This window comes from Oncorhynchus nerka, linkage group LG4, assembly GCF_034236695.1.
Source record: "Oncorhynchus nerka isolate Pitt River linkage group LG4, Oner_Uvic_2.0, whole genome shotgun sequence".
In the NCBI taxonomy this organism is placed as follows: Eukaryota; Metazoa; Chordata; class Actinopteri; order Salmoniformes; family Salmonidae; genus Oncorhynchus; species Oncorhynchus nerka.
Window position 1 is genome coordinate 37,452,533 of NC_088399.1, and position 23,430 is coordinate 37,475,962.

At 41.1% G+C, this 23,430-nt stretch overlaps 1 protein-coding gene across 1 annotated transcript in view; it reads left to right on the top strand.

The window, feature by feature from the left end:
* Positions 1–6,648: 6,648 nt before the first annotated feature.
* LOC115123533 (hamartin-like) overlaps positions 6,649–23,430 on the top strand; it is a 38,164-nt gene continuing 21,382 nt past the window's right edge. The window contains 1 exon segment of the mRNA XM_029652882.2: positions 6,649–6,753. The gene's annotated coding sequence lies outside the window, so the exon portion shown is untranslated.

The following is a 23,430-nucleotide window of genomic DNA, read 5'->3' on the forward strand; positions in this document are numbered from 1 at the left end:
GGGACGGCGCGATACCATCCGAGTAGGGGCAGTGTGGGAAGTGTTGGATGAGAGCGAGAGGGAAAAGGATACAAGGTAGTGGTCGGAGACTTGGAGGGGAGTTGCAATGAGGTTAGTGGAAGAACAGCATCTAGTAAAGATGAGGTCGAGCGTATTGCCTGCCTTGTGAGTAGGGGGAAGGTGAGAGGGTGAGGTCAAAAGAGGAGAGGAGTGGAAAGAAGGAGGCAGAGAGGAATGAGTCAAAGGTAGACGTGGGGAGGTTAAAGTCGCCCAGAACTGTGAGAGTTGAGCCGTCCTCAGGAAAGGAGCTTATCAAGGCATCAAGCTCATTGATGAACTCTCCGAGGGAACCTGGAGGGCGATAAATGATAAGGATGTTAAGCTTGAAAGGGCTGGTAACTGTGACAGCATGGAATTCAAAGGAGGCGATAGACAGATGGGTAAGGGGAGAAAGAGAGAATGACCACTTGGGAGAGATGAGGATCCCGGTGCCACCACCCCGCTGACCAGAAGCTCTCGGGGTGTGCGAGAGCACATGGGCGGACGAAGAGAGAGCAGTAGGAGTAGCGGTGTTGTCTGTGGTGATCCATGTTTCCGTCAGTGCCAAGAAGTCGAGGGACTGGAGGGAGGCATAGGCTGAGATGAACTCTGCCTTGTTGGCCGCAGATCGGCAGTTCCAGAGGCTACCGGAGACCTGGAACTCCACGTGGGTCGTGCGCGCTGGGACCACCAGATTAGGGTGGCCGCGGCCATGCGGTGTGGAGCGTTTGTATGGTCTGTGCAGAGAGGAGAGAACAGGGATAGACAGACACATAGTTGACAGGCTAGAGAAGAGGCTACGCTAATGCAGAGGAGATTGGAATGACAAGTGGACTACACGTCTCGAATGTTCAGAAAGTTGCTTACGTAGCAAGAATCTAATTGACTAAAATGATTAAAATGATACAGTACTGCTGAGGTAGGCTAGCTGCGTTGTTGACACTACCCTAATCAAGTCGTTCCGTTGAGTGTGAAGTTTCTACAATGCTGCTATTCGGGGCTAGCTGGCTAGCTAGCAGTGTTGGTTACGTTACGTTGCGTTAGGAGAACGACAATAGCTGGCTAGCTAACCTAGAAAATCGCTCTAGACTACACAATTATCTTTGAAACAAAGACGGCTATGTAGCTAGCTATGTAGCTAGCTACGATCAAACAAATCACACCGTTGGGACTGTAATGAAATGAAATGAAAATGTGATACTACCTGTGGAGCGAAGCGGAATGCGACCGGAATGCGAAAGTTCTATTCAGTAGACGTTGGCTGGCTGTTGGCTAGCTAGGAGTGTCTCCTACGTTAAGGACGACAAAATAGCTGGCTAGCTAACCTCGGTAAATTAAGATAATCACTCTAAGACTACACACTCTAAACTACACAATTATCTTGGATACGAAGACAGTAAAGACAACTATGTAGCTAGCTAATACTACACTAATCAAGTCGTTCAGTTGAGTGTGATAGTTACTACAGTGCTACGGTAGACGGTGAACGTATGCTAGCTGGCTAGCTGCTAGGCAGATAGGAGGACGACGAAATACGATAATTACGCAATTATCTTTGATACAACGACGGCTATGTAGCTAGCTAAGAAGAAATTGCTAAGCTTAGACAAATCAGACCGTTGTACTATAATGAAATGTAATGAAATGTAATGAAAAAGTTATACAACCTGCAGACCGAAGGAGACCGAAGCGCGGATGCGACCGGCTCGCTCCAACCCGGAAGCAAATTTGAAATGAGAAATGAAGCATAGAACTCAGAGAGCCTATAGGCCAATGCAGCAGTAGGCTCATAACTTCCATCAACTAACTAAAATACATAGGTCTAAAGCTGACAAATAAAAACAGTAGAAAATATCCTGATGAAAGAACCAAAATTTTCAATGATATGCATCTCTCTTCTCTGCCTCCCTTTCTATCTGTCTTGACTTGAGCTATTGCTAGTGAAGTTCAACATTGCATCAAATCATCACAGGGTCTAGCCAGAAGTTGTTGCTAATGAACTTGCAACATTGTATCGACTAGCCTATTCCAGGCTCTCAAAGTTTCCTGCACCAGTGAGCTCGGGACAGAAAGCTATTTTTGTTTCCAATGAGTGGTGAATGTGGTGAGTTAAGACTATCAGAAATGAGACATTGCCAAATGGGCATCTTCCGTCATATACATTCTGGAGAGAGATGCACCATATCTTTGCCCCTCTTCATTTGTATATAATGAAGAGATGCTCATGTCTCCGCCCTAACAATGGGAGTCGTTGTCCCAAAGGTGGGAAGGCAGGCGACCCGCCTAAGTCTGCATATTAGTCCTATAAAAATGCATTGGGCTTATACTGGACAGATTTTAGCGAGAGCCTCTTTGTCTCTTCCTCTCTGCTGAAACTATATCACCGGAGAAAGCATCCCAGCGACCGAAACAGCGCCCCTCTATATGTAGCCCATGTATCTGATGCTGTCTGGTCAGAAATGGTATGACATGCCATGATTTTTTGGTCCAGACTATCAGATACAAGGTTTACACATACTGAGACAGATGGGCACTGTTTCGCTTGTTCGGATGATTGAACTGAGATTGAGTCTTTCTGTCTGCTCACGTCTCGGTCAAATTATCAACATTTTATTTGGATGGGCAAGGAGGTATGGTAGGGCGGGCCAGGCACCCTAAAGCCCGCTCTTAACTCCCACACTGGAGGCATGTGCCAGGGATGATGCATGATACTACCAAACTGAAACCAAAAAAGTTTGAATTAAGTCAATACAGTATAAACATCACATCATCATCCCACAATTCACTGCTGTCAATTATAAATTACTCCTGTCAAGCTTATTCCCCATGATACCATAATGTGCAGTGCATGCGCACACTAATTCTACAGTGCGGATGGCTTGATCGATCATTTTCGTTTGTAGGATTGGTTGACCGCTGTTGGCTATTGAGTGTAAAAAAAATATATTTGCTTGCAAACATTTGAGTCTGCTTTATTGCTCTGTGTATAGACTATTGAATTGGTTACAGAGCAGTAGGCCTATAAAGTGAACTCATAGGTTTAAGAGGCTTGATGACTAGTAGCCTAGAGTTAGTTGCAGGATTGTTTGACTGACACAATGTTGGAAGGAAGGATTGTGAGATTAGGCCTTCATCAAGAGATATAGGCCCAGCCTACATGATGTCTTATGTGCCTATTTCTATTGCCATGCTCAGTTAAGACATATCCTGAGAGCACCAATTATCCTGGGTGGTTGATTGTAAAGGTGACCAAGTCCCAAGGGGAAGTGTACGCTATCACAGTATACTACTGCTTAATGCAGGGTTCTACTTTTCTAATTGAAGCATAGGGTAATTGTGGATGTGTAACCTTATTTTTAAAATTAAGATTCCATGCTTAAACCAGAATTATTGATTGGTTAATAATGGTATGGTCCTATTGATTGAGTGTTCCAGCTATGCTATTAACCCCAGGTCATTCCCTTTCTGATGAGACAGGGGTAACGTTGCCACACTCAGGGTATGTTTCAGGCATGATTGAAGCCTGTTTTGATTTATTGACTGGTGAACTTGTTTTTTAGTTTATCTTGAGTGTACTTTCATAGTCCTGTTTGTTATTTTTGTTTTAAGTGTGTATTTGTTGCCTATAATTCTTCACTAATAAAAGCCTTCACATTGGGCATTTCACTGGATCCATCCATTTGTATGCCTCCACTGAAACCTCCACCGCCTAGAGCGCCTCTGTCACAGAGTCAATGTTTTTATTGACAATATCTTGATCATCTGGGGATATTTTCTGGTCCCAGAAGAGGGCAGTGCAAGCATATTGAATGGTTTGATTTGGTTTATCAAGGGGCATTTTGGGGCAGTAGCGCCTTCTGTGCAAGCCAATAATGTACTATTGGGTTTTGGTATCTTCTGTATTATTTTAAGCTTCTTTTTAAATATACAAATTCATAAACAATATTAACAACATTATGCTGCCATTGTTTGATCACTAATACATGTAGCCCTTGCCTAATGTGCACTTTTCAAGACAACATTTATTTAATCAAATGTAATGTCCATAGAAAGCTACTAATAGGCTAGAAAGAAGGGAGGTATGGTTTTATAGGGAGGCAACATCTGATGGAACAGTTCAACAATGCCTCCCATAAAACCATGTCTTCCCTCCAGCAAAACCTGGGATCTCCTACATTGGATTTATGGTCACAAATCTGTATCTAAACTAATAGCTGTGGTCAAGGAAATCATATTGATAACTTATTTACCACTCAAAGCAGTTTAAGAGATGCTTGGTTTGTATAATGTAATAACACCATCAGCTAACATTTAGAAAATATTTCTGTGTTGCACATTTCAATTTGTGGGCACAAGAATCGGCTATTATTCATTGATTGGATATGGATATGTTTTAAAAAGAAAGTTTGCCCTGCCTACTATTATGATTATGGTCTTTCCGGCATCCTTGGGATAGCACCATACCCTAACCATAACTTTAACCATTTTACATTTCTACTTCAATGGGAGTCGGAACTAGGAAACTCGTACATTTCGACTTGCTAACTGCTTGTAATTATACACGTGTGGCGTTCAATCAGTTATCAAGTCTGGAATTTCCGAGTTTCGACTAGCTCGTGAACCCGGCATTACTGAGGGGATTCTTTTCATCTAGCCCGGGAGTGTTTTGCAACGGCCTCCCGGGCGTGAACCAGGTGCCCCGTTCAAATCCCATGGCGAAATTGACTCAAACAAAAGTGGCGTAGTTTAAGAACCTGGAGTAGCCTAATTAGTAGGATTCTGTGTTTTCACACGCATGTGATTGCTTTTTAGAAAAACGCGTTATCTGCCTTCCTAACGAAAATTAAGTTGAAAATTCAAAGATGTATTTTATGGAAAAGAGATGTTTCAGGACGATGCGGCACTTAAAGAAAAACACATTTTTCCTACTGATGAGTCAACAGGGTTGCACCTGAGGGAATGGTATCTAAAACAATTGCAAAATCTTTAGGTGTTGCAAGGATCTTATCTCCGCCTTTTTGACGGAGATATGCAGATTAGGCTACGGTTAGATTTGAGATCGGTGCTCCTCCTTCACCGCTTTGCCTGTACACGTCACGGGCCATTGAACGGGGCCACGAAGGATTGGGTTTTGATGTTGTATATGGAATAATGGGGACATATTGTATAAAAATACTTCTTCGTTTTTAGAATATTGGTTCCGAAATAATATCCTATTGGTGAGCCAACTTGTAAATGCAGAGGGTATTTTACTTCATTATAAGGCATTCTTATCACTTTACAAGATCCTTGCAACACCTAAAGATTTTGCAATTGTTTTAGATACCATTCCCTCAGGTGCAACCCTGTTGACTCATCAGTAGGAAAAATGTGTTTTTCTTTAAGTCCATTCAACAACAATGGAGCTATAAGAGCCTTGTTTCAACAGGGTGTTGTATCCATCTATACCATATGTTATTCCTTAGTGGAATGGTTTTATTGATAATATGTTGGGAAAAGGTGTGGATGTTGCCACACACATACCTACTTTTTTAAACAACTGAAGGAGGTTTCCTTTAAAATGATTCATAAATATTATCCTGCCAACCACTAAAAACACATACATTGAAATTGTACCTTTTGTAATGACCACACAGAAACAGTTGCATATTTTTTAGCATTGTATTCATGTAAGGAATCTGTGGCATGACATCAGTAGATTTATAATTTAATACATTTATGAAGATTTTACACTATTATGGAGAGATGTACTGATTGTTTCAATTTATTTATATCATAAGTAGGTGGCAGAGTAGCCTAGTGGTTAGAGCGTTAGACTAGTAACCGGAAGGTTGCAAGTTCACACCCCTGAGCTGACAAGCTACAAATATGTCGGTCTGCTCCTGAACAGGCAGTTAACCCACTGTTCATAGGCAGTCAATGAAAATAAGAATTTGTAATTTACTGACTTGCCTAGTTAAATAAAAAGGTAAAATAAATAGTAAAGAATCTTATGTAATTCATTTCATTATTCTTTTGGCCAAATTTCATATTCACTTATGTACATTTAGAAACAAAACACCACATTTTGTTATCTTGCAAAAATAACTTGAACTATATTTTAAGACTATTAAATACTCTGCCAACAAAAATCTGTTAGAATTATAAATGTGTGTATGTCCCTTAGGGTCCTTGTGTATTGGGATATTGTACCCCCTAGCAGATGTCCTTTGCATATTCTTTATACATACGTGTGTTCCCCATGTACTTTTTGTATTGATTTTTTTGTTAATAAAAAAATAAAAGGATTGGGAACTATTTCAAAATGGGAAGATTGTTAAATGACACTGTGTTTTAGCATAATCGAATCCGGCCATTGTTAGAAAGTTGCCATTATATACAGCGCATGCGCTCACTACCTGACTCATGCCCGTCACGCGAAAACCGCAGTACAGATAAATTCATCCCTCCACCTATGAGAAAAACAATGCCAAGTTTCTCGTGGATTGAGGACATGAGTGCGGTGCACTGAAATATGATTGAAGCAGAATGGAAGTATTTAAATGAGCCTAGCTGTAGCATTATTTAGGTAAATAGACTAGTTAGTGTCAGATTCTGAATGGCTCGCTAATAAGGGATTACTTTGCGTGCGAGTCAGCGGAGGTTGATTAAAGAGGGATGGGCTGTGATGTGTTCAAGATGGCGGCGCCCTGTGGAGTGTAGAGACTCTAACAGGTAAACAGGTCCATTTTATTGATATATAGAAATATATACTGGTGAATTTCAAACGGGAAAAAAATCGTTCGTGTAAGGTGTGTGCATTATTAGGAATGTCTGATGCTCTTTCATGACTGTCAAATATCTATTTTTTTTTCTCTAGGTAGTTGTCGGTAATGACTTGTTTTTCTGAATGACAGCTACCGTTAGCTATTTGACGTATTATATTTCTACAGACACTGACAATGGTTTGAGTCATCGCTACTTTCATGAACATGCATATGTTGAAATCGTTTTCAGCTTACCAATAATAATTCCTGTAAAACAATCGGCTAAAACAACAAAAACCCTGGCCATTGTTCCCCTGAGTTGTTTACGACAGTCAGTGGTCATTCCAGATAGCTGGCGACACAGCCAGCTAGCTAGCATTTGACTGTCATAGTGAGCTTAGTTACAGTGAATGATGTTACTAACCATTTTGTATTCAGCTGCAACTTCTTGAAATGTTGCAGCTGCTTCTGCGTCACCTCCTGAGCAAATATTGAGGCGTAACGTAGCTACATCTCAGCTATCTAGGCTAAAGCTAACCCATTCATAGACGCTAGCTAACTACCTTCAGCGCCCATTGAAGATAACTTCTCCGGCCAGAAGATACTTTAAGAGCCCGATGTTCGTTCTGAACGTCAAAACGCATTGAATTGGTACAGTTTTGGAAACATAAGGAACCTATTTTTCATCATCAGCTATACTTTTTTTTTTTTATCTCGTAACTGTGCTAATTGGCTATCTGCGTCTTCGAACACCTGTGTGTTAACGAGGACGGATGCCGACTTGTCCCTGAAAAATACTGTGATTAAACGGTGTACGGCACGGCACAGTGGTTTGCTGAGGGGGGGATTGCTCATATTAGAGGCTGGAATGGAATTGTATCAACCAAATGGAAACCATGTTAATGTATTGGATACCGTTCCATTATTCCGGCCATTACTATGAGCCCGTATTCCCCAATTAAGGTGTCGCCAACCTTGGCTGTACAGTAAGTGTATATTTTGTATTTGTGAAATTATTTTTATGTGATATGGAAGTAGAGTGCTTCGTTTTTAGGACAGTACCGCAATTGACAGTCGATTCACGTTTAGATGGAGTATTAGCCTGTTTTGGCTGTCAGCCAGTTCACCTCTAAACAGAACATGTAAGGTCCTTGGACTATAAAGAGTAATGTTAGGGTCCTTTAGTCCATTATTAGGCTAAAGCTACTGCAATCCTAATTTTACTAAGCATCTTCTGTTACCATACCAAAATTCTGACTTCGATACCAGGTTTAGCACTAGGATACTTGATACCACAGCAAAAAAAAGAAGGCATATTAGCCGAAGTCACACAATATTAGTTCAATATCATTACATTCTAAAAAAAATTGTCAACATTTCAGAGGCATGTATGCGTTAATGAATCAATTCAACAACCAATTTGACTTTAGTAAAAACAATCTAACTACAGAACACCCAATGGTAATAATTTATTTGAATGGTAAATCTTTCAAGTATTGTGTTCATGTATTGAGTTATTGAGCTTGTTTTGGCTTATTTCATGGGGCTACAGATGACAATCTGTTTCCCTTCCTTTTGGGTCTTTTATTGTACTGATCAACAACCTTTGCATAGATTTATATAAAATTGTATGCTGTCTCTTTAACCAGTAACGACGTCATTCACGAGGTAAGAGGGGGTGGCCCATCTGAGACCTATTCTCTTTTCACTCTCTCTCACACACACATACACACAGTCTTGTACAGCTAAACTTGTGGGGACACACAATTCCGTCATTTAAAATCCTATTTTCCCTAACCATAAACCTAAGCCGTACTCTTACTCTAGCTCCTAACCCTAAAACTAACCCTAGCTCCTAACCCCAAAACATAACCCTAATTCTAACCTTAACCCTTTAGAAATAGCATTTGACCTTGTGGGGACAAACAAAATGTCCCCAGTTGATACAATTTTAGTTTGTTTACTTTTCTTGTTAGGACTTCTGGTCCCCACAAGAATAGTTAAACACGTCCACACACGCAGCAATCATATTGCATACTCCTCTCTTCTCGCCTCCTTAAAACCCATTGGAGGAGGTCAGAGGAGAGGGACCTCTGACTTTCTCAAACAATGGGTTTTGAGGAGGGGAGAGGAGTTGAATGCAATTGAGATTCTCTGTCAATTCGCTGAGACAATAGATCATCTTTGGAAGAGACGTGAGCGAGCAACTGCAAATTAATATGGTTTTGGTGGCATTTTGCGTTATGGTATCACAAAGTACTAGGATAGTGAATAGATTTTTTTTTAGCTTCAGCTGTGAGCTAGCAAGGAAAGTTACCAGTAGCTTCCAGCTTTGTAGGTTGGATTCTTGCATTGTAAAGTGACATTCTAGTACCAAACAGTTTTTTATGTTCTAGTATTGAAAAAGTACTGAAATGTCAGCATACTGTGCAATACTAACTACAGTAGATGACCATACGATAGCTAATTAATTCATTGCATTCAACTGTAAATAAAAAGGCTTAGCTAGCTACCATAACATAATCATTATTTATTTTCTTTGTGTATTTGAGATTGACAGTGCCTTCAGAAAGTATTCATAACCCTTGACTTATTCCACATTTTGTTACAGCCTCAATTTCAAAATGGATAAATACATTTTTTTTCACCCATCTACTCACAAAATACCCTATAATGAAAAAATGAAAACATTTTTATAGAAATTCTAGTGAATTTATTGAAAGAAATCTAATTTACATAAGTATTAACACCACTGAGTCAATACTTTGTAGAAGCACCTTTGGTGCCTGGATTGTGCAATATTTTCCCATTATTCTTGAGAAAATTCTTCTAACTTTGTCAAATCGATTGTTGATCATTGCTAGACGACCATTTTCAGGTCTTGCCATAGATTTAAGTAGATTTAAGTCAAAACTGTAACTCGACCACTCAGGAACATTCACTGCCTTTTTGGTAAGCAACTCCGGTGTCGATTTGACCTTGTTTTAAGTTATTGTTCTGCTGTAAGGGGAATTCATCCCCCAGTGTCTGGTGCAAAGCAGGCTGAACCATTGTTTTTGCTTGTGCTTAGCACCATTACGTGTCCATTTTTTTATCCTGAAAAACTCCTCTGTCCTTAATGATTACAAGCATACCCATAACATGATGCAGCTACTGCTGTGCTTGAAAATATGGAGAGTGGTACGGTAATGTGTGTCATTGGATTTGCCCCAAACATAATACTTTGCATTCAGGACAAAAAGGGAATTGCTTTGCCAGATTTTTTTTACAGTATTAATTTAGTGCCTTGTTGCAAACAGGATGCATGTTTTGGAATAATTTTATTCTATGTAGGCTTTCTTTTCACTGTCAATTAGGTTAGTATTGTGGAGTAACTACAATGTTGATTCATCCTCAGTTTTCTCCAATCAAATTTGTTATTTGTCACATGCGCCAAATACAATGCCAGCTGATGAACAGTGACTCACAGTGCTGGATTTTATGTTTATTTTTTTCCCATTTGTTTATCAGTTGACATCACTGACATCACTGTACTCATGCCTTATGCCACCACAGCCGACCTTTGACACAGACACACACCGTCTCACGACGGTCTAAACCCAGCTCACGTTCCCTATTAGTGGGTGAACCATCCAACGCTTGGTGAATTCTGCTTCACAATGATAGGAAGAGCCGACATCGAAGGATCAAAAACAGACCTTACAGTGAAATGCTTACAAGCCCTTAATCAACAACACTTTTTTTTGTAAAACTGCATTAAGTTAAAAAAAATAACAGTAGCAAAAAAATTAAAGAGCAGCAGTAAATAACAATAGCGAGGCTATATACCAGGGGTACCGGTACAGTGTCAATGTGCGGGGGCACTGGTTAGTTGAGGGGGGATGAGGCAATGCAAATAGTCTGGGTAGCCATTTGATTAGATGTTCAAGAGTCTTATTGCTTGGGGGTAGAAACTGTCTAGAAGCCGCTTGGACCTAGACTTGGTGCTCCGGTACCGTTTGCCATGCGGTAGACGGAGAGAACAGTCTATGACTAGGGTGGCTGGAGTCTTTGACAATTTTTAGGGCCTTCCTCTGAAACTGCCTGGTTTTGAGGTGCTGGATGGCAGGAAGCGTGGCCCCAGTGATGTACAGGGCCGTATGCACTACCCTCTGTAGTGCATTGCGGTCGGAGGCCGAGCAGTTGCCATACCAGGCAGTGATGCAACCAGTTGCTCTTGATGGTGCAACTGTAGAACCTTTTGAGGATCTGAGGACACATGCCAAATCTTTTCAGTCTCCTAAGGGGGAATATGTTTTGTTGTGCCATCTTCACGACTGTCTTGGTGTGCTTGGATCATGTTCGTTTGTTGATGTGGACACCAAGGAACTTGAAGCTCTCAACCTGCTCCACTATAGCCCTGTTGATGAGAATGGGGGTGTGCTAGGACCTCCTTTCCCTGTAGTCCACAATCCACAATCATGTCCTTTGTCTTGATCACGTTGATGGTGGGGTTGTTGTCCTGGCGCCACACAGCCAAGTCTCTGACCTCATCCCTATCGACTGTCTCATCGGTGATCAGGGTTGTCATCTGCAAATTTAATGATGGTGTTGGAGTCGTGCTGACCATTCAGTCATGAGTGAACAGGGAGTACAGGATGGGATTGATCACGCACCCCTGCGGGGCCCCCGTTTGAGGATCAGTGTGGCGGATGTGTTACTATCACAGCCATTATTAAACTAACTGTTTTAAAGTCACCATTGGCGTCATTGAGAAATCCTTGAGCTGTTTTCTTCCTCTCTAGCAACTGAGTTATGAAGGACGCCTGTATCGTTGTAGTGACTAAGTGTATTTATACACCATCCAAAGTGTAATTGGGGATATACCTGAAAGGGATATTCAATGGCTGTTTTTATTGTACCCATCTACCGATAGGTGCCCTTCGTTGCGAGGCATTAGAAAACCTCCCTGGTCTTTGGTTGAATCTGTTTGAAATTCACTGCCTGACCTGAGGGACCTTTACAATTATATGTATGTGTGGGGTACAGAGATGAGGTAGTCGTTAAAAAATCATGTTAAACACTTGCACCGAGTGAGCCCATGCAACTTGTGACATTTTTACTCCTGAACTTATTTAGGCTTGCCATAACATAAGTTGAATACTTATTGACTCAAGACATTTCAGCTTTTTAAATAAAAAAACAACATTATTCCACTTTGACATTATGGGCTATGCAGTGTAGGCCAATGACAACATAACTCAGTTTAAACTATTTTAAATTTAGTCTTTAACAAGAAAATGTGGAAAAAGCCAATTGGGTGTAAATAATTTCGGAAAGCACTGCAGCTAGCTACTCTGAAATAAGTTGATACAAATTGTAGTAGGCTAGATAGGGTCTCCCTTTGCGCAAGTAGTCTATTGCACTAATTAGCCTACCTAACTCATCCTCCCTCCCTTACAACCAGGTCCATTGTCTCAGATTGTGGAGAGCACAACTAGGAAATGACAGAATTATTATAAAATTCTAGTCCAGTTGAGTCCATAGAACTTACCTAATGGCTGCTTCAAATGAATTGAGCTAACTATAATGCTTCAGTGATGCCTCTTGCCTAAGGCACTGCATCTCGGTGCAAGAGACATCAGTACAGTCCCTGATTTGAATCCAGGCTGTATCACATCCGGCCGTGATTGGGAGACCCATAGGGCGGAACTCAATTGGCCCAGCATTGTCCGGGTTTGGCCAGGGTAGGCCGTGATTGTAATAAAAATTAGTTCTTAACTGATTTGCCTAGTTAAATAAAAATTCTAATAGATTTTTTGTTTCTGGTTATTTATGAGGGTGGTGCTTAAATGGTAGGAAGCATGAGTTTTTACCCCACCAATTTAACGACATAGTGTGGTCAAATACTTAGTAACTTAGTTGTCATCACAATCTGGTAGTACAAACAAGTACAAACATAAGTGTGTTTTTGAGATATTACATATTCATGAATGTATTTACGGATATCATCTAAACTACCTACAATGCGCTATTTGTCAACACCATATGGAGGATCTTCTCTACTCAAAAAGCTGGGGTCTTTTAATGTTGACTACTATACTGACTGTTTTACAAATCTTTTGGCTATAGTATTTAATTTTTTTGTATTGTTTGTTTGTTTGGCAATTCCACTGTCAGCCAGGAAAATATGCAAAGAAGTATTCACCACAGCACACAAGGTACTTGGAGTCAAATACATGCTTGGATGAGATTTTTTAGGTTGTAGTTCTGAGTCTTGCCCTCAAGACTAAACAAATATAAAACCTAAGCCACTCCCTGTACAGTGGTTTGTCCTTTTAAAAGTGGCAGCGTACTGTGGCACAGCGTGCATGGTGCCGCAGAATTCTATGGCACATTATTTCAGTGCCAACCACTGGTACCATAAATGTTAATTTGACCACCAGAGGCCTTTTTTGAGAAGCATTTGATAGCCTTCAATAGTGGATGTACTAGAGAATTTAAAACCTTTTTTTGTAAGAACATAGTATATGGAACTGCTTTTAAGAAATTTTGCTTAATATTATGGTGTTCTATTCGATGAAAAAAAACCTGGGTTTCCGTTAGGATGGAATGGAAAATATGGTGCTGTACAACAAGTTGGTCGGGAGTAGGCTACGGTGCTGGGCTATTTAGCTAAAGAATCCCCGTGTCGTGCCGGCTCACGGGTATCTGTAGCAACGCATTTTGCACTGCAATGCAGTGACTTAGACAGCTGCGCCACTGGGGAGGCCCCATCCACAAAGTATCAAATACAGAGAGGTGTTGGTAAAGGTATATTGTCCTGCTAATGGGCTATTTTAATACTGTACATGGTGTCCAGGTCAGGATAACCAAAACATTTCTTTATTAAATACTATCAGAAAGATTGTTGGTACTTATTTATTTTGATCCAAAGCTATGAATGAGTCACTCAGCTTGATGTAATTTCCGGCTATATGACTGTGCCATCAACTTGATAATATATAATGATATTTTGGAGGTTAATTTGTTTTCTTTTTAAATGAAAGTGAGTGATTGTAATTTGAATGAAGGGCTAAATAATATATTTCTGGTTTTAGAGGGAGAAATGCTGGGCCAATTGTGCCCCGCCCTATGGGACTCCCAATCATGGTCGGCTTTGATACGTAATACTTTTTGTTGTATTATTTGTTTAGGCTTTTTAATCTGGTGGATTAAACTGAAATTGCAACAAATCATGGCCGGTTGTGATACAGCCAACCTAAGAAATACATTTGACGATATTATTCTCCCCCTTACCCTCCTCCTAGGCAAGTTTATTGTCCAGCTACCTGCTAAAGTCCCCCCTTATCTCAGCTCGCTGGTCACCATAGCATCTCCCACCTGTAGCACACGCTCCAGCAGGTATATCTCTCTAGTCACCCCCAAAACCAATTCTTTCTTTGGCCGCCTCTCCTTCCAGTTCTCTGCTGCCAATGACTGGAACGAACTACAAAAATCTCAAACTGGAAACACTTATCTCCCTCACTAGCTTTAAGCACCAACTGTCAGAGCAGCTCACAGATTACTGCACCTGTACATAGCCCACCTATAATTTAGCCCAAACAACTATCTCTTTCCCAACTGTATTTAATTTATTTATTTATTTTGCTCCTTTGCACCACATTATTTTTATTTCTACTTTGCACATTCTTCCATTGCAAAACTACCATTCCAGTGTTTTACTTGCTATATTGTATTTACTTTGCCACCATGGCCTTTTTTGCCTTTGCCTCCCTTCTCACCTCATTTGCTCACATTGTATATAGACTTGTTTATACTGTATTATTGACTGTATGTTTGTTTTACTCCATGTGTAACTGCTTTGCTTTATCTTGGCCAGGTCGCAATTGTAAATGAGAACTTGTTCTCAACTTGCCTACCTGGTTAAAGAAAGGTTAAATAAATAAATAATAATAATAATAGCCATAATGGCGCTGTACAATGTGACTGTTTGAAATAGTATTTTTCAGTAAGCAACCATTTGTTTACCTTCAATAGCGCTAGCGTCCCACCTGGCCAAAAGCCAGTGAAAATGCAGAGCACCAAATTCAAATAAATTACTATAAAAATCAAACTTTCTTGAAATCTCACATGCAAGATACCAAATTAAAGCTACACTTGTTGTGAATCCAGCCAACATGTCAGTTTGCAAATAGGCTTTTCGGCGAAAGGAAACGATGCTATTATCTGAGGATAGCACCATAGTAAACAAAGAAGCATATTTAAACTCTGCAGGCGCGACACAACGCAGAAATAAAAATATAATTCACGCCTTACCTTTGACGAGCTTCTTTTGTTGGCACTCCAATATGTCCCATAAACATCACAAATGGTCCTTTTTGTTTGATTTAATTCCGTCGATATATCCAAAATGTCCATTTATTTGGCGCGTTTGATCCAGAAAAACAGTTTCCAACTTGCGCAACTGGACTACAAAATATCTCAAGTTACCTGTAACTTTGCCAAAACATTTCAAACTACTTTTGTAATACAACTTTATGTATTTTTACTGTAAATAATCGATCTAATTGAAGACTGGATGATCTGTGTTAAATATAGGAGGAAAACAAACTGTAGCTAGCTTTCTGGTCACGTGCCTCTATCTAACAGTATACTTCAAGTTACCCTCGTTCTGGATGGCCGTACTTCATTACACAAAGGAAAAACCTCAACCAATTTCTAAAGACTGACATCCAGTGGAAGCGGTAGGAACTGCAAGAAGGTCCCTTAGAAATCTGGATTCCCAATGAAAACCCGTTTGAAAAGTGACGGGTATCTGTGGCAATAGTTTGTCCTCGGGGTTTCGCCTGCTAAATAAGTTCTGTTATTCTCAGACATGATTCAAACAGTTATAGAAACTAAAGAGTGTTTTCTATCCAAATCTACTAATAATATGCATATCTTATCTTCTGGGGATGAGTAGCAGGCAGTTTAATTTGGGCATGCTTTTCACCCAAAATTCTGAATGCTGCCCCCTACCCTAGAGAAGTTAACGAAAGCATGAAGATGCTATTATTAGTTACATTGTTTAAGTTTGAACGTGCAGACTGGCACTAAGAGCGGGAACGTTTCCCTAGTCAGCGCCATTATCAGTGCAATGCCCCTTAAAGTGTTGCCATTGTGGCGGGGTGGGGGTCGACCTCCTCCCTTCCCCACGGGCTAGGTCTGTCTTCTGTGCGCTGCTCATCGGCACATCCCATGTCCCCTGTCCTCATGCCTTGAACCTTGCTCTCTTTCAGTGGATACAGCTGGAGAACTGCAAGGCAATCCTGCTGTGCGCCGCTCAGGAGCCATGACCAATATACAGTTGAAGTCAGAAGTTTACATACACCTTAGCCAAGTACATTTAAACTCAGTTTTTCACAATTCCTGACATTTAATCCTAGTAAAAAAATCCCTGTTTTAGGTCAGTTACGATCACCACTTATTTTAAGAATGTGAAATGTCAGAATAATAGTAGTGATTTATTTCAGCTTTTATTTCTTTCAACATATTCCCAGCGGGTCAGAAGTTTACATACACTCAACTAGTATTTGGTAGCATTGCCTTTAAATTGTTTAACTTGGGTTAAAAGTTTCGGGTAGCCTTCCACAAGCTTCCCACAATAAGTTGGGTGAATGTTGGCCCATTCCTCGTGACAGAGCTGGTGTAACTGAGTCAGGTTTGTATGCCTCCTTGCTCGCACACGGTTTTTCTGTTCTGCCAACACATTTTCTATGGGCTTGAGGTCAGGGCTTTGTGATGGCCGCTTCAATAGCTTGACTTTTGTTGTCCTTAAGCCATTTTGCCACAACTTAGGAAGTACGCTTGGGGTCATTGTCCATTTGGAAGACCCATTTGCGACCAAGCTTTAACTTCCTGACTGATGTCTTGAGATGTTGCTTCAATGTATCCACCTAATTTTCCTTTCCTACAATGCTATCTATTTTGTGAAGTGCACCAGTCCCTCCTGCAGCAAAGCACTCCCACAACATGATGCTGCCAGCCCCGTGCTTCATGGTTGGGATGGTGTTCTTCGGCTTGCACGCCTCCCCCTTTTTCCTCCAAGCATAACGATGGTCATTATGGCACTTTTTGCAGTTTGCACTTTTTGCAGTTTGGTGTGAAACAACAACAGCAAAGAACCGCTTAGAACGCACCCTTGTAGGGCCCCAGTGTTGAGAATAAGCGGGGTGGAGAGATTTCCTACCTTTAGGACCCAGTTGCACAGGGCAGGGTCGAGACCCAGGGTCTCGAGCTTAATGATGCGTTTGGAGGATACTATGGTGTTAAATGCTGAGCTGTAGTCAATTAACTGCATTCTTACATGGGTATTCCTCTTGTCCAGTTGGGATAGGGCAGTGTGATGGCAATTGCGTCGTCTGTGGACCTAATGTAGTGGGTCTAGGGTATCGGATATGGTGGAGGTGATATGATCTTTGACTAGTCTCTCAAAGCACTTCATGATGACAGAAGTGAGTGCTACGGGATGATAGTCATTTAGTTCAGTTACCTTAGCTTTCTTGGACAGGAAGCATGTTGGCACAGCAGATAGGGATTGATTGAATATGTCCGTAAACACACCAGCCAGCTGGTATGCGCATGCTCTGATGATGTGGCTAGGGATGCCGCCTGGGCCAGCAGCCTTGCGAGTGTTTTACTCACGTTGGCCACGGAGGAGGAGAGCCCACAGGCTTTGGTAATGACCGTGTCAGTGGTACTGTATTGTCCTCAAAGCGAACAAAGAATTTGTTTAATTTGTCTGGGAGCAAGGTGTCGATGTCCGACGGGGCTGGTTTTCTTTTTGTAATGTGATTGACTGTAGACCCTGCCACATACGTCTCGTGTTTGAGCAGCTGAATTGTGACTCTTACTTTGTGACACTGCTTGTTTGATTGCCTTACGGAGGGAATAGCTACACTTTGTATTCGGTCATGTTTCCAGTCGCCATGATTAAAAGCGGTGGTTGCGTTTTGCGTGAATGCTGCCATCAATCTACGGTTTCTGGTTAGGGCAGGTTTTAATAGTCACAGTTGGTACAACACCGATGCACTTGCTAATAAACTCCCTTACCGAGTCAGCGTATACGTCAATGTTATTGTCTGAGGCTACCCGGAACATATCCCAGTCCACGTGATCGAAGCAATCTTGAAGCGTGGAATCCGATTGGTCAGACCAGCGTTGGATAGACCTGAGCACGGGTGTTTCCTGTTTTAGTTTCTGTCTATAGGCTGGTAGCAACAAAATGTAGTTATGGTCAGATTTGCCGAAGGGAGGCCTTTGTGTGCATCGCGGAAGTTCGAGTAGCAATGGTCCACAAGTCTTCCAGCTCATGTCACGATATGCTGATAGAATTTAGGAAGCCTTGTTCTCAGATTAGCTTTGTTAAAATCCCCAGCTACAATAAATGCAGCCTCAGGATATATGGTTTCCAGTTTACATAGAGTCCAGTGAAGTTCTTTCAGGGCCGTCAAGGTGTCTGCTTGGGGGTGGATATACATGGCTGTGACGAATCAAAGAGAATTCTCTTGGTAGATAATGCGGTCGGCATTTGATTGTAAGGAATTCTAGGTCAGGTGAACAAAAGGACTTGAGTTCCTGTATGTTATGATTACACCATGAGTCGTTAATCACAAGGCATTCAACCCCGCCCTTCCTTTTACCAGAGAGATGTTTCTTTCTGTTGGCGCATGAATGAAGAAACCGGGTGGCTGTACTGACTCTGACAACATATCCCTAGTGAGCCATGTTTCTGTGAAACAGAGAATGTTACAATCTCTGTCTCTCTGGAAGGCAACTTGTGCCCTAATTTCGTCCACCTTTTTGTCTAGAGATTGGACATTGGCGAGTAATATGTTCGGAAACGGTGGATGGTGTGCTCACCTAAGTCTGACCAGTAGGCCGCTCCGTCTGCCTCTCCTGCGGCGACCGCGCTGTTTTGGGTCGGCCTCAGGGATAAGGTCCTATGTCCAGGGTGGAGGTCCGAACAAAGGATCTGCTTCGGGGGAAAGTCGTATTCCTGGTCGTAATGTTGGTAAAATTATGTCACTTTTATATCCAATGGTTCTTCCCGGCTGTATGTAATAGCACTTGAGATTTTCTGGGCTAACAATGTAAGAAATAATACATAAACTATGCATTAATTTGTTTTTTTAAGGACCTGAAGCGAGGTGACCATCTCTGTCGCCGCCATCAGATATTTTTTTATGTAGCTATTTTGTATTGTCAATTATTTATTTGTTTACTCTATTTAAACGGCACTTTAAATGTGTACATGATACTGCAACATTTCCCCACGGTGACAGTGAACTACTACAGAGTTCAGACGCTAGCTCGGTAGCTAGCTCAAGCTGGCAAATGTTAGCCACTAGCCATGCTAGCATGTAATTGCATTTCAGACCAAGTGTTTGTGGTGAGTTACAATCCACCAATCACGAGGAAGTGTGATGTGCCCCATCTGCTCCTTGTGTACGTGCGGCCATGCAGCATGCTCTTCACAGACCTTATGGTTGTGTTGTCTAGTGGGGACCCGTTAGGTCAGGCTATGATGGTTTTTGCCGTGGGCTCTCAACGGAGAAAATCATACCTGCTTGCTTTAAATGTGTAGTACCTAGTCTGTTCTCTGTGAAGTAGGCTATGGGAGTTTTGTAACTTTTTCCACCTTGGACATCTGGAATCTATCTATTTTGGATTTCCCTTACTCTTTCAGCCCGGTGTGGTGCCCACCCACCTGCAGTGGTAGCTAAATCAACCTGCGCTCCTTTAACCTCTCTGGGATATGTGGGAAGCCAACTGCCAGTGAAAGTGAAGGGCGCCAAATTCAAAACAACAAACATCTCATAATTAAAATAAAACAAGTATTTTACACCATTTTAAAGATAAAATTCTCGTTAATCCAGCCACAGTGTCTGATTTCAAAAAGGCTTTACAGCGAAAGCACCACAAACGATTGTTAGGTCACCACCAAGTCACAGAAAAACACAACAATTTTTCCAGCCAAAGAGAGGAGTCAAAATAAAGCACAAATAGAGAAAATGAATCACTAACCTTTGATCTTCATCAGATGACACTCGTAGGACTTCATGTTACACAATACATGTATGTTTTGTTTGCTAAAGTGCATATTTATATCAAATCTCATTTTACATTGGCGCATTACGTTCAGTAGTTATAAAACATGCAGTGACTGTGCAGAGAGCCACATCAATTTACAGAAATACTCATAAATGTTGCTGAAAATACAAGTGTTATACATGGAATTAGAGATACTTCTCCTTAATGCAACCGCTGTGTTAGATTTCACGTTAAGGAAAAAGCAAACCATGCAATCTGAGTACAGCGTTCAGACAACAAAGCAGCCAAAAAGATATCCGCCATATTGTGTAGTCCACATTAGTCAGAAATAGCATTATAAATATTCACTTACCTTTGATCTTCATCAGAATGCACTCCCAGGAATACCCAGTTCCACAATAAATGTTTGATTTGTTCGATAAAGTTAATTGTTTATGTCCAAATAGCTTCTTTTGTTAGGGCGTTTGTTAAACAAATCCAAATGCGCGTTCAGGTCCAGCCGAACGTTGGACAAAAAGTTATTACAGGTCGTAGAAACTTGTCAAACTAAGTATAGAATCAATCTTTAGGATGTTTATATCATAAATCTTCAATAATGTTCCAACTGGAGAATTCCATTGTCTGTAGAAAAGCAATGGAATGAGAGCTAACTCTCTCGTGACCACGCCTCACGAGCCTGTGGCACTCTGTCAGACACCTGGCGCATTCCCCCCTCATTCGCCCCCACTTCATAGTAGAAGCCTGAAACAAAGTTCTAAAGACTGTTGACATCTAGTGGAAGCCGTAGGAAGTGCATTATGACCCAATTTACACTGTATATTGCAATGGCAAAGAGTTGAGAAACTACAAACCTCAGATTTCCCACTTCCTGGTTGGATTTTTCTCAGGTTTTACCTGCCATATGAGTTCTGTTCTACTCAGACATCATTCAAACAGTTTTAGAAACTTCAGTGTTTTCGATCCAATACTACTAATAATATGCATGTATTCGCATCTGGGACAGAGTAGCAGGCAGTTTACTCTGGGCACCTTATTCATCCAAGCTACTCAATACTGTCCCCCTGTCACCAAGAAGTTAAACATTTTGCCATGGGATAGGCCCCAGCCATTAATCTGTAACTCTCTGTTCTCTCTTTGCTTTTAATCTGCGGTTATGTTTTTGTTGTGTTCTAGCTGGTCTCCTGTAGTTGGGCTCTAGATTGCTGACCATAACTGTGGTGGTTGGCTAGGCTAAGATGCTGGCTAAGATAACTGCATATAGATAACGCTCTTTGATAACTGGTATGATGGAGTTATGCATTTCCAAAACATTGGTTTACTTTAATGTAGCTCTAAGCTAGGGGTTGATAGCAACTGTCTGACTCATGCACTGCTAACATATCGTTAGTAGGCTAGTTGGCTAGCAACTTTGCAAGTTGTAACAATAAATTCAGAATTTAATTTATTGAAACCAGTAGTCATGAGTGAAGTTACATATTTGAAGTTATTTCTATTGGAGTTTATATTATAGGGAATAAGCTTCTGACATTTTCCGACATGACTTTGGCGTTCAGATCAGTAAGACCTAGGCTTAATGTAATAATGTCACTGGAGTGGGAATACGAGTTAATAATAATGCTTGCCGTTTTGTCCAAAATATTGAGACCAGGGGTGTGGCCCGATTTTGAGAATAAAGCTTCAATGAATGTAGTATGCACTACTGATTTTTAGGTTCTTTCTGCTCTGGTTGGTTGTGTTGTGGCTTGCCTTCATTAGACTGTGTAGGCTAGATGTTGAGGGGAGAGCGGTGTTAAGACCTCCCCTGGGGATAATGACCTGTCTATTATGATTATTTATGGCCTCTTTTCCTTTGAAAGGTTGAGTCACTGAGAGGAGAAGTTCTGTGAAAACACTCACAGAATATTATGGCAAACCGTTGTGGGAGATGGTGGGTGCAGATATCATAGAGATTATTAATATTATGTTTTTCTGTTCCAGTGGGCCAAATGTGGTCAGAGCAAATTTATTCGAATTTGTCACTGCTTTAGAACTAGTGTGGTAGATTTCACATGGCGTTATCAAAACTACCATTGGTACCTACCGGTTTCCTTATTTATACCCTTTGCACAGGAACTGCATTGTAAACAAGCCTAATAATACCAATATGTATTTAGCTAGTCTAAAGGCCATTTAGAACATTGCTCATGTCCTACATTTTGTCAATACACTATGACTTTTTAGATTAGGCTATGTGAGGGTCATAATCATGTGGTATTGGGCTGCAATTGATGCTTTTCTAGAATGTTTTATCTAATAGCCTACATACACTACATGGCCAAGAGGATGTGGACACCCCTTCAAATAAGTGGATTTGGCTATTTCAGCCATACCCGTTGCTGACAGGTGTATAAAATTGAGCACACAGCCATGCAATCTCCATAGTTAGACATTGGCAGTACAATGGCCTAACTGAAGAGCTCAGTGACTTTCAACGCAGCACTGTCATAGGATGCCACCCAACAAGTCAGTCAAATATCTGGCCCGCTAGAGCTGCCCCAGTCAACTGTAAGTGCTGTTATTATGAAATGGAAATGTCTATGAGCAATAGTGGCTCAACCGCGAATTGTAGGCCACACAAGCTCACAGAACGGGACGCTGAAGCGCATATCGATGTACAAATCTTCAGTCCTCGGTTGCAACACATACTAATGAGTTCCATACTGCCTCTGGAAGCAACGTCTGCACAAGGACTGTTCGTTGGATGCTACATGAAATGGGTTTCCATGGCTGAGCAGCCGCACACAAACTTAAGATCTCCATGTGCAATGCCAAGTGTCGGCTGGAGTGGCGTAAAGCTTGACGCTATTGGAAATGCATTCTCTGGAGTGATGAATCACACTTCACCAACTGGCAGTCCAACAGACAAATCTGGGTTTGGTGGATGCCAGGAGAACGCTACCTGCCAGAATTCATAGTGCCAATTAAAGTTTGGTGGAGGTGGAATAATGGTCTGGGGCTGTTTTTCATAGTACGGTGTAGGCCCCTTAGTTCCAGTGAAGGTACTAGAGGTGGACCGTTTCTGATTTTTCAACGCCGATACCGATTATTGGAGATTTAAATCGTAATTGTCAGTATTACAAATAATTTTAACAATACTGACTGAACACTTATTTTAACTTAATGTAATACATCAAGAAAATCAATTTAACCTCAAATAAATAATGAAACATGTTCAATTTGGTTTAAATAATGCAAAAACAAAGTGTTGGAGAAGAAAGTAAAAGTGCAATATGTGCCATGTAAGAAAGCTAATGTTTCAGTTCCTTGCTCAGAACATGAGAACATATGAAAGCTGGTGGTTCCTTTTAACATAAGTCTTCAATATTCCCAGCTAAGAAGTTTTAGGTTGTAGTTATTATAGGACTATTTCCCTCTACCATTTGTATTTCATTAACCTTTGACTATTGGATGTTCTTATAGGCACTTCAGTATTGCCAGTGTAACAGTATAGCTTCCATCCCTCTTCTCGCTCGAACCAGGAACACATCGACAACAGCCACTCTCGAAGCAGCGTTACCCATGCAGAGCAAGG